At 39.6% G+C, this 12776-nt stretch overlaps 1 protein-coding gene across 1 annotated transcript in view; it reads right to left on the bottom strand.

The window, feature by feature from the left end:
* Nucleotides 1-12776, bottom strand: part of reck (reversion-inducing-cysteine-rich protein with kazal motifs) — a 108593-nt gene that overhangs the window by 94632 nt on the left and 1185 nt on the right. The window lies entirely within an intron of this gene.

Here is a 12776-nt window from a genome sequence, read left to right as displayed (position 1 = left end):
ATGTAATTAGTTAACTATTTAACTTTAACATTTAACACACAAAAAACCTTCAGAATCACTCAGTTTTGGGGTCCCCCACTTCAAATGGCAAAGTTAAAAAGCACTATTACAGCTATAAAAAAAACAATGGCGAAATATCAGCCATGCTCAGGACTGAGAGCCAGCTGCTGGGCCGATAAGGAGAGGAATTTCACTGCACCCCCTTCTATTTAAATGTAACATTACTCTGGGTTTCCTGCCAGCCAGTTTCCTGTGTGTATATGTGAGGAAGGGGGGCATGATGGTGTGGCATGGCATTTAGAAATTTGAAGGTTCCAGAGCACAGCAAATTAAAACCTTTTTTCAGATGAAAATTTGTTTTAAATGATTGGAGTTATTCATGTATTATGTCAAAGAGAGGAAATAATTCTCATTCAGCAGAGACGGGTGACAGCCCTGACAGCAGATGTGTCAAATATTGTGCCTTAACATTTTCAACATTTGCACTTGTAATGTCTAATTTCATTCTCCCCTTAACTCTAGTTAAACTGACAAATTGGTGCAGTTGGTCATCTAACGGCATCACCGTGGTTTTGCCCAGTTACTCCACACTGGAGGCCTTTTCCAGTGTGTGGTGCAGTCTTTCATGCCTTTAAATGTTTGGTTTGTGCTTTCCTTCCTTCCAGGCAGATACCGGTTTAAGATTATTCCACTACAGGATTTCAAACAACACAGCAGAGACATGACACTTTCTACAAGTAGGCAGATCCTTCACAATGAATATCACATCTGTTTGTTGTTTAAGTTACATCAATGTTGCTACGAAATGCAGATGAAGTAGCTGAAATATGTGGTCCTGGTCTCTGCAAGTTAAGCAATCCTATCAATAAGAGCAACTGCAGTTTGGAGGGGAGGAAAACACAGTTAATGTCTAGCGCCACTCATCATGCAGATGAAGAAATTAATGACATGATAAAGATTTCAGCTCAAACTTTTGTTGGAGGTAATTACAACTGACAGTTTTTTTCGATTATGTTTAACAGAATGAACAATGGTGACATGTGTGTGTACGTAGGTATACACAGCCACACAAACACAGAGCAGTGAAGCCTCTTGTAGCCACTCTCCTCCCTGCATTCCTCAGAGCCGCTGCAGACTCCGTGGGGGGAGAGTTTAATGGATGGAGGTCAAAGGTCACTTCCTGTGCATTGATTAATTGAGATATGCCATAGGGAGCTGAGCATTAAAGGATCAACAGGGCAGAGAACAAGAGAGGATTCAGAAACATGTTTTTCCAACAATGACTTTACCTGTTTGAATGACATTTTCCATCTAATTTTATTAGAAAAGTTCAATGTAAAGCATCACATTTATTCAAAGCTTTTCTTTGAATTGAACAAGCCAGGGTGTATAAATAAAACATTTTTTTCTGATTAAATAAAATAAATGCTAAATGAATGTTTATCAAAGTGTTCAATGTTCATGTATTCACCTAAAAGTTTCAAATGGAATTGGAAAATGTCCCACCGGGCAGTACCCAGCGTTTGACACAGTTAAACTTTCCACTGGACATGAACAGCAGTTTCCCAGGTCAAAGTCCTGCGCTTGTTTGACCCATCCATCCATCCCTGACCTCCTCCTTATGCGAAAATGTACCTTATGTGAGTCTTAAAAACCCCTGTTCTTCTATGAAGTTCTGATCACTGAAGACACATCAAACGGCCTCTCTGACAATGTTCAGTGGGCGACAGTAAGGAATGTATCTTCCTGATACAGAGCTAATTAGGGATGGGTAAAAATACTGATTCATCAATGCATTGCAATATATTTTTTCCCAATTCAATATCGATTCATAAAATCCTCTAAATCGATTCAGGCAAGCGACCACCCGCGGTCCCTCGCCGGACCTCTCGGTCTCCGCCTCAAGCAGCTGGAAGTCTCGCCCGCGATCTCGCCCGAGGGTCGGAGGGTGACGGCAGCGGAAACACCGTCGGAGCTGCGGAGGCGGATAGCCGATGTCGGACGCACCGCTCTTTTGGAGACTGTAAACTCCCAGCACAGCCGGTCTCACCCTGGCTGCTGCACCATGCGCCCACAAGTAGCACTCTCCTCCGGGGAGAGAGGGGGGGTCAGTGTCAACGTTTTACCCCCTCACGTCTAGCCGGAGGGTGGAGGGACGACGGTCATTTCTATGTTTATGTCAGACAAAAATGTACCATGCAGTCCCAGAAACAATGGCACTTTCTCAGCTTAACTATGGTTGCACTATTTTATAACTTAACACATCAGGTACCTTTGTTTACATTTCAACTAGAACTTCCTAGAGGAAAGATTTATAATTTAAGATTACTTTTTTAAATAAAAAAAATTATCAACTATTTGTTTATTACTACTTATTACTGAATCGATATCGAAGCATTTAAGTCAATATTGAATCGAATCGATATTGAATCGAATTGCGACCTAAAGAATCGAAATCGAATCGAATCGTGAGGTTCTTAACAATACCCAGCCCTAGAGCTGATGTCGTCTGGCAGACACCTCAGACAGCCACCTGTGAGAGAGACGTGAGCAGACTACAGGGAGGAGAGCGTGACATATGGAGGACCAAACCTGACATGAGTATAAATAAATAAATAAATGCATAAATAAATACATAAATAAATACATAAATAAATACTGAAATAAATACTAAAATAAATGCTGAAATAAATAAATAAATAAATGCATAAATAAATAAATGCATAAATAAATGAATAAATAAATAAATAAATGCTGAAATAAATGTATAAATAAATAAATAAAAGTATAAATACAAGAATAAATGCTTTGTATGTATTTATTTCTGTATTTCTGTATTTCTGTTCACCTACATATATTTATTTCTGTATTTCTGTTCACCTACATTTATTTATTTCTGTATTTCTGTTCACCTACATTTATTTATTTCTGTATTTCTGTGTCCATATGTAAATGAGGAGGTAGGAGGTCCTAACCTCAGTCAAGAGCATGATTGGTTACAGGAGTGTGCTCGATGAGGGTCTACTACTTCTGCCTTACTAGCGCCGCTGATTCCTGTACACTGTACAGGATTGTTGCTGGCTACCAGCAAGCCTGCTCAGCTAACTGTTAGCTGCAGGTGTTGACATTTGTTCATGTAGCTATGGTTTAGTTATGAATTTGACTGGCGTTCATTTTAACTTGCGAGGGTCCCAGGTGTGCTGGTGATGTGGTTTGAGAATCCCGTCTGGAGAGAGCCATGTCCGCTAACCAGGAAAAACATTCTGCTCATCGCTCCAAGTCATGTATATGTGTATTCTAGACGAGCGCTACAGAGCACAAATCGTCCAAAAGTGCATGTTGTCGGTCTCATATCTTTGTTGTGAATGTCGATACTCTCAAATAACTCATGTGTGGAACAGGCTGAGGCATTTGTTCACGCCGAGCGGCTCGAGAGCGGAGTGGAGACCCCTGTTAGCTCTTATGTTAGCTGTTAGCTGCTCGCTGTAGCGCAGCGTCCAGGCTACCTTGTGACACCGGTTACCATCGGGTATTTTTCATTCCGCACTGTTCAAATGGTCACTTAAAGCCATCGTTCCGAGCCGCATACATCGTTATTAAGCTTAAGCTAAGTCAGTGTGAAAACTGTACACTGTCATACAGTCTGCCGGTCATCTCTATATTATCATTGCATCTCAATATCTTGAAAATGCATCCCGTTTCCTTTGTGTGTGTGTGTGTGTGTGTGTATGTGTGTGTGTGTTTGTGAGGTTATATAAGGAGCATAACATGCTGACCAGGTGTGTCCTAGGTAACATACAGTCACACACACACACCAGCCACGTCAACAAAACTTCTGTAACACCTGAATCCTATCAGAGAAAGAGCAGATGTCAAACACACACACAAACCTCCAGATGGTGGAGTGTGCCCTGCCCCCTCATTTCATATTCAATTAGCAGAATCAAAGAAGGATGCAGACCCTGCCGACTGCATCCTGTGTGTGTAATGGGAAATGACATAATGAGGCTCTTATGGCCACATAGATTGAGGCAAAGGGGGAGAAAACAGAGCGAAGGAGGGATGGAGGAGGGGTTCACCAACAGGTTTAAATTAAACTTCTATTCGTTGTCATCTATAGTTTGTAGTTATGAGTGGCATAATAAAAAACACCAATAAATGTTGAGGTAATAAATTATCATATTTATAATGACAGGACTGAATGAAATGAAAAGTTATCTGTAAACCACAAAACAAGTGCAAAGTGTCTGTAACTCAAAACTCAAAGTACTCATACCTTCAAACAGTCATCATTTACTTTAGACTTGTTGTGATGTCACATTAAACTCTGTCCTGCTGAGCTCAGCTCTACTGTATGCTGTTAGATCTCATGCTGCACGGACCACAACAAAGGTGCAGCATCGTCCCGTATTCCAGACGTCAGGTTTTATTTGCTTACTTATTATGAACAGACAATCCCAAAGGATAAATTAAACTGACTACAGAGTCTACAACAGAGCTTGTCTTCTCATGCTGTAACCATAGTTACCTCTCTCTCTACAGCACTGTATTATTGCTAGTTACAATCACTGGCTGGCTACTCAGCACGCAACCTTACGGTGCCACTCCATCTATTCCCTCAGTCAGGGCTGGCTGGCAGGATCCGGCAAATATCTTGCACTGGTTAAACTAAGAGAGCACTGAAAATCCATATTGTTATTGGCCGGTGGATTACTTGTATTTTGTCAGCAGTTGATGAGCAGCAGACCCTTGTGGTGTGTGCTGCTGTGGCATCTCAGCTGTGAGTAGAGAACCTATTTTCATGTGATTTTCTGATCGGCCCTTCTGATCAGGCTTCATAAAGACCACCAATCACACTTTTTACAGCAAATATCGGCCGATAACCAATCACTCAGAGCATCATTAATTCACAGCATAATGCAGGAACTTTAACAAGGCAAGCAGGAGCAGAAACCTACTCCAATAAAAGTAAATGTCCTGCATTCATAATGTTCACTTCAGTTTAAGTATTGTGATCAAACTGTACTTAGAGACACTATGCTACCTGACCAATAGCAAGCCTCTAGCTTGGGGAGCTTTGTTTTCCCTCTTTAATAACGGGGGAAATTAAACTGAGGCCATGCAGGTTCTCTGTAAACAAGCCAACAGTTCTTGTGTAACACTTTTGGAAAGCAGGAACAAATAAATCATGATGATCTAGATCTTGTTTGGAATAGGATTATTACAATTCTGTGTCACTTGAAATGGAATAAGAGGAATTTATTGACAACTTTTTAGTTTGTTTACTGGTCTACCATTGAATTTCCAAGTCCCACTGCATCCAGACATTTCAGTAGAGATACAAAAACTAAACTTTGTGTACAGTGTTTCTGAATCAGGCACAAGGACTTTTACAATCTTCTTTTACTTCAGTGTTAATTTGACTTGACTCACAGAATTATTGTCCATTTGTATGTATATGTTGCTTGGCAAGTTTTGTGAATGTTATTAAGGATCCACATACAGCCTCTATTTTACTTTGAGCAGAGCAGTAACATTCAGGTAGTAAAATCCCAAAATGCAGAAACCATCTCTGCACCAAACAGCCAACAGACACAGTTAGAGATGAGCAGGTGAACATAGAGGAGCATTTAGCAGCTTACACTCTTACACTTTCTCAACCATGGGCGGAGGGCTTTCCCCAGTATATTGGTAGGCTGAGGTGATGTGCTAGATGCCTCCTTCAAAAAATGTCTTTGCTGTGTGTAGGTCAAGAATCTTTTCTAATGTATGCAGAGGTGCTCCTTATACCAGGTAAAGCAGGGACTGAAAATTTCTTAATCAACAGTTCAACAACCCCTAGTGAGAACACCCATAGAGAGCCTGGCCAGAGGTGTGGGAGCAAAGAACGTATAGAAACTATGCACTCTGATGTCAATCAACCAAAAGGTGAAAGGTTTACCTCATGACACAATTTTGATGACAGCCCCATATTTGCATGATAAAGCTGACTTCAAAACAACAGCTTATAGCATCAGTAACACTGGCTAAAGCGAAACAGCGTACTAAAACTAACTTCCCAGAATCCCCTGCTATCCCCTCTGAGCTCCCTTCTTAAAGCAGCCACAGCATTTGGTGAATATCTCAGTATTGTGGGTCAGTGCAATATATATCAGTCCTCAGTAGCCCCTACTCTCACGCCATTTTTAGGGGGAAACCATTTTGATGTGTGTAGGCAAATATTTACGAACATAATAGCCATCATTTTTATGATTTTATTGTGTGTGTGAACTTCTTTGGAATTCTTCCGCCAGCTTAAAATTGGCTTAAAAGTCATGGATATACCAATATTGATAACTTTCTTGCTGCTACAATGATTCCTGCCACAAAGTGGCTGCACTGCTGCAGTGCACTTCAACTATCATTTTTTCATCTTACATTAACATTTTTAACATGTCATGTTGATTTTTAAGGTCTGATTTTATGTGAAGCATTCATTGCATGTAATTTTAATTATTTTGAGCTGCATTTTGAGCTACATTAACTATATTCAGTATAACCATCTTTGGCTGTCACCTTCTTCATGCAAGTCCTTTAGACAGAGGCAGCCTGCCCTTCGGACACCCAGACTGTCTGCTATCTAAAGCCAACAGACCCTTCAGCAACAAAGAGAGGCTCCAGGATTGGAGTACAACCCAAGAAGCACAATAACCGGCCGGTCCAGAGGGGACTGCTGAGGATGGCAATGTGTTTACTGGGAAAATTACAGTAACAGTCTGTGGAATTATCACCACCACTAAGCCCCAGAGGAGAAGCCGGAAAGTTCTCCCTTCTGAGGAGAGGCTGTCACGTAATGAATGAGCATGAGTAATAAGTCTTTTTTTACAGGTTCTTTAACAACAGTTTTACAACGTTATTTATAAAATTCTGTCATCACTTTATAGTATCTTCAAACAGAAAGACAGTGGTGCTGTGCGACACATACTCTTAAGGCAAAGATTTTACACATGCACTGTAAACCCGAACGTTCAAAGTAATTAAATAGATTAAGTACTGTATACTCAAAGTTTTAGAAAAAGTTCTACTTACTTAATTATGTCAAGTTGGTGTAACATGTTGTTCCTTTTTGAGTCATTTTGACTAATCATTTTTGATTAAATGGAACTATTTTGTATTTAAGTGAGCATAACTTTAAAACATCACTTAAGCACAACTTAATAGAATTAAGTTATTACATGATAAGAATGATAAAGTCCTGTTATTTCTATGGTTTTAAATAGGGATGATTTAAAAATAAACTTAATTTATATAGCACATGCTAAAATACAATAAAATCTCAAAGTGCTTCTCCAAATAAATAAAATCAGTTAAAAAAAACAGTAACAATTAAATTGAGACAAATGGTCTACAATGCATTTGACATTAGTGGAGGACAAAATGTATTTTATTTAAGCATCAGTTTACTCTAGCCTATATGTTTTTTAATTTTTACTTAAGTGTTGAGCAGCTGCAGGGATAATGTTTTATTTTGAGTTAATCTCTGATTCACCCTCCGAAGAAGAAGGCGGCGCTAATGTGCATACTACACTGATTCCTTACCGCTCTTTGAAAAAACACAGAAGAAGAAAAGTTTGAACTGCAGAGATGGTTGGCGGCCGGAAGCAACAGAAGGCAGAAAGTTTGACCTATGCGGTAGCAGTCAGGACTTACTGTAAGTTTTGAAGTTGAATATTTATTCACTTTTACTTATTTAACGCCATGGATTGTAATAAACTAAGTTTACAGCAGAGGCAAAACTCCGCTGGCCACCATGGTGCTAACTAGCTAACCAATTACAACTAATGTAATGGTCAGCTGCTAGAACTAGCGAGCTAACATTAGCTAACCTAGGTTACAACCTAATCTTTCAGAGGATCCAAGCTCACAAACAGTATATTTTGATATGTGATGAATGTATTTCCCATCATTGCATCTCTCTCTTCCAGTTTCAAGAAGTTAAGACTTCAGAGTTGAGGAAGATATAACTGGAGATGTGATAAAGATAAATGATATGTCATCTGTTCTGTTCCATGTGTTAGTTTGTGATTAGTGTCTTTTTTTCATCCATTCAGGACGAGTTTGATGAGCTAGAGCTTGATGGTGTTGCCGTGGGCCTCCTTACTGTCATCAGTGACCATGATACAAGTCCAGTTCACTACCACCCTGTGAGAATCTCTGTCGTCACTGAAAGGAATTAGCCAGGTCGCCAAAAGCACTTTTATAGCTGATAACGAAAGCTAATTTATTATTTTATTATTATTTATTATTGTTTTTGATTACTCCAATTATTTTCCTGACAATCTGATTAGTTGTTTGGTCAATATCAGAAATTTGTGAAAAATATCTATTTCCTAGGGCTTTAAGTGACCAGGAACACATTTGGAAGGCTAGAATCAGAGAATTTTGAGTTATATGAGAGAGATATTAAGTTTGTTAAACTCAATGTAATTGAGGCAATCAATTGCCTCAAAAATGTTAGGTTTTGAATCACATGTTTTTAAGTAAACAAACTCAACATATGTGACTAATGTGTACTTAAAACAATGATAGCACAAACTAATAAACATTGACTTTGCTTAACATAAAATGGTGTGGTTGTGTACTTATTTTTTAAAGTTCTGTGAAGTTATTCCAGTGGTTTTGAAAACTGGAATCTGTAAGTCATATTAACTGAAAATAATTGAGTTGCCTTAACAGAAAACGTTAAGTCATATTAACTGCAAATTTTTGAGTTGAGCTAAATGAGCACTTTAATTTAACAGTTATCGAAAGGTACAAGTAGCAAGTCATCCAACCTTTTAAGTTCTGGAAAATGTTGACTTTTGAGTTCATCAACTCAAAAAAATTGAGGCAATCGATTGCCTCAATTCTTTTGAGTTCTGGTAACTTATTCAGATTTACAGTGTGTGCACAGTGCACGGCAAAATGATTTCATTACCATAATTAAAGGGACACTGTTGTTTTTTAGAATTACCACGGGATAGCATGGGAATAAGTGGAATAAAAAGTTGGTATCACTGGTTCTGCTGTAGTGATTTTGATCATTTGTTTTTAAACTGTCCATAATGAGTCCCACAATTAGGGATGTAGGCTAACGGTTACCGGTGTCACGGTTAACCACGGTAAAATTCCCGACGGTGAAGGTTACCATTTAAGTTTTAATCACCATGGTAACCGCCGCCGTCAGTAACCACGGTGTGGAAAACTCGCGGCGCATGCGCAGCGTGCAACGTACGCTTGTTATGTAGTGAAGAAGACATGGCGGAGGGAGGACATGATAGTAGCGGTCCTCACAGCATTTTTCTGCCTTTAAAGAAACCAAATCTGCAGTCTGGGCGTATTTTGGTTATTATAAGAATGCTCAGGACAACTGGTCGAGGATGGCAGCCCTATCTGCAGGAGCTTCGAGAACAAAGTTGTTGCGAGGGGTGGCAACACCTCAAATTTACTTACTTTCACTTTACGACCATCACCCGCAACTGTTCAGCGAATGCAAGGTAAGCTAACCATAAGCTCGGTTGCATGATGTATGTGCATGTCGAGTTTTCTGTCTAATTTGCTGTTGTCACTAATGTAAACTGACCAGATAGTGGTATAACGGAACGAAGTTGATCCGTGATTTGGCACGTTATCTGAACCGCTTATTAACTGTAGATTTCACTTTTTAAAGTCGACTTAATAATTCCCCAAATATTGATGCAGAGCTGCAGTGAGGAGGATTTGACACATACACGTACTGGGTGGACTGAGTTAGTGAACGCAAACTGACTGAGATGACTGACTTTCATCTCAGCTCCGTTCACCTGAGCAGCGTCTACCTGTGGCTCAGCAGACATCTGACCAATCAGATTGACCGAGTCCACTGACAACAGACGAGCAGGCAGACAGAGAGACAGACAGCCAATATATATAAGTAATATCAGAAATGTGTAATACTTGTGGATTATTTGTTGAACAGACTGTATATAAAGAATAATATAAAATGGTGAATATAACCTGTGTCTAGATAGAGATAAGAGCCAAAATAGAGTATTCATAATTCATTTAACAACAATAATCCTTTTTGTTTTGATCTAAAAGAATTATCCAACCTGTTCCTCACAAAAGTGATGTGATCTAAATTGTGAGTTTTGTGATCTGTTGGTTGCACCCTTAGTATTAAGTAACAATGACAGTAATAATTAATAATGACATTTTCTATTCATTTTTTTCACAGAGAGGGTCTGCTGGCCAATCGAGTGCTGCTGCCACTACAACTCATTCTACCTCTGTAACGCAGACATTAAAGGACACGTTTCAAAAACAGGCTGCCTCATCACAAAAAGCCAATGACCTATTTTGCACAGTTTTGATACATTCTTTTATAATTATTTAATGTTGATTTTGCAGTGTTTTGTTAAGGTTTTGGATTTGGACAATTTTAATATATAATAAATATATTTAAATATAAATCTTGATGAAATTATTTCAATTCATCAGTGTTTTTTCAACATTTTGAAGACATTTTAAAAAATACCGTGGTATACCGATAACCGTGATAATTTTGGTCACTATTACCGCGGTGTGAAATTTTCATACCGTTACATCCCTACCCACAATGTTATAGGAGTGCAGTGCTTAACCACTGCAATGCATTAAAACCTGGGACCTACATGCCCACAATGCAACAGCAGCTGAGTGACATCTCCAATGCTTCATGGTCTTGTCAGATTTTTGTATGAATTCTACATCACTATGATGACATGCCTTGATCTGTAGGGTATTTCATTCATTTGATTACGCCTAAACAAAGAGAACTGGGCTGCTGATTCTTTTACCCATAAATTGTATCTCAAGTGATATTTCGTGTATAATATCATATCATTATATCGCCAAAGCATGGTTCCTCCCCAACTTACGCCTGGCAGAGAAAATAACTGACCAGAGACAAAGTTTTGAGGCCTGACCCTCCTATCAAAAGCATCAATATTTGATGAAATGGAAATGACACTCAACAATCAACTATCCTACAAATCGGGCCTTTAATGTGGACCTACAATCTGATGTTGTGCCTGGATGCTGATGTGCTGCTGACAGCTGTTGCCACCAACATGTTATCATTAACCCCCAACATTCAGAAATCTGCCAGTCAACTTTTGTTAAATACAGGCTGGTTACACAATTATCGAGAAAACTGCATCTAGTGTATTTTAACGTATTGTAATAGGCAACTAAGCCTGCTCTCTGAGAGAGGTCCTGTTGCTCTGCAAATGTCTGCACTGTTTACTAGCATGTAAACCTCAACTATGATGAGACTGCCGATGCTGCCTTCGATAGCACAGTGCTTTGAACTCAGACTCTCCAGGGAACACAGCGGGGTCAGTAGTCTCAGACAAAGCAAAATTCACTGTTGCACTAAGATAGACTCAAACATTCCAGATTTACACAGAACTCATTTCAGGAAAATGAGAAATAGTCAACCAAAGGACTGACCCTAAGGCTTTATAACGTAACAAGCTTTATTTCTCTTTCAGAGTAATGGGTTGCTGGTTAGAAAAACATTATGTTTCATAGCCAATTCAAAAATCACTATACCAAGGGGTAGCTGAGAAATTCAACTGTGTACGCTGCATTTAAATCTCATGTTCAGAAAACTATAATTAGGTTTGTGGGACTAAGGCCTGCTCACAGTGGACATGGAAAGAAAAGGGCTGCCGTTCACTTCCCTCCTTCCCCTCCTCCTCCCCTTCTGCTTTGAGGAGTCAAATTGGTTCCAGATGCATTCTCTCACGGCTAGCCTCCATAACCAAATCACAACATGAAAGAAACGAAGGAGAGGAGTTTTGCAAAACTCGGCACAGGAAAAAAATTTATGGAATTTCGACACAACATAAGTACAGGGAGCAAGTTGGAGAAGAAGCCATTGTCTTGAATGGCCAAAACCAGCCGATCACTTTCCCACATGGTGCTATTTATCACACCTTTATTACTGTCACAAGACCTCAGGAGACAATGTGCACCCCAAATGACGATCTAAGAGCTGTGTTTCTTTCATGTTCTTGGCGGATGTGTCAGGGGGGAAAAACTGTACAAAGTGATATTTAGCCAGAGCAAATCCACATCCTGCACCCATGTGGACAGAACATCAAAGACCTACCCACCAGCATGTTAGACCGATTTATAACCCTGCCCATGGAACCCCCTAAAACCCTCGCTGAAGGAGGCTAGGATACACATCCCAAATGATACTGTAGAGAAAAGGTCTCTTCAGAAGACGCCTCGCCAAATGGCTCAAAATGTAGCGAGAAAGCACAAAGTGGCTGCTCCATGTTGACTCTGTCAATTAACATGTGAAAGCAGCTTCAAGGCCAGTTGTCCCACAGCACCAACCACACCACTGTGTTTGACTAACGCCCTTAACAAGACCTGCTAAATGAATTAACACCCTGAACAGCTATTACACTATTCATTCAGACACATTTTGCTCACATGCAGTTTTTTCTTGCTGTGGCCAGACTCCATTTAAAACGACAGGCGGTTTAATTTCCTTTCTTTCTCGCCTAGTAAAGCTGGTGAAACTTGATTTACAATTAAGTCCTTACCTACACACATGTGAAAGAATCCAGTTCCTGGTATTAAGTAAAATAACTGCGCTCTAACTGGGTATATGTTGGAGAACAGCAGTTAAAACACGACGAATTATATGGGAGTAAATGAGTTTTAAGGAGACATGTCCTTCTTATTCATAAGTGATCTTATGAAGGCTGTCACAAGGAGGA

Source organism: Sparus aurata, chromosome 19, assembly GCF_900880675.1.
Source record: "Sparus aurata chromosome 19, fSpaAur1.1, whole genome shotgun sequence".
NCBI classification, from domain to species: Eukaryota; Metazoa; Chordata; class Actinopteri; order Spariformes; family Sparidae; genus Sparus; species Sparus aurata.
The sequence above is the reverse complement of the archived record's forward strand: the minus strand, read 5'-3'. Positions and strand labels throughout refer to the sequence as shown.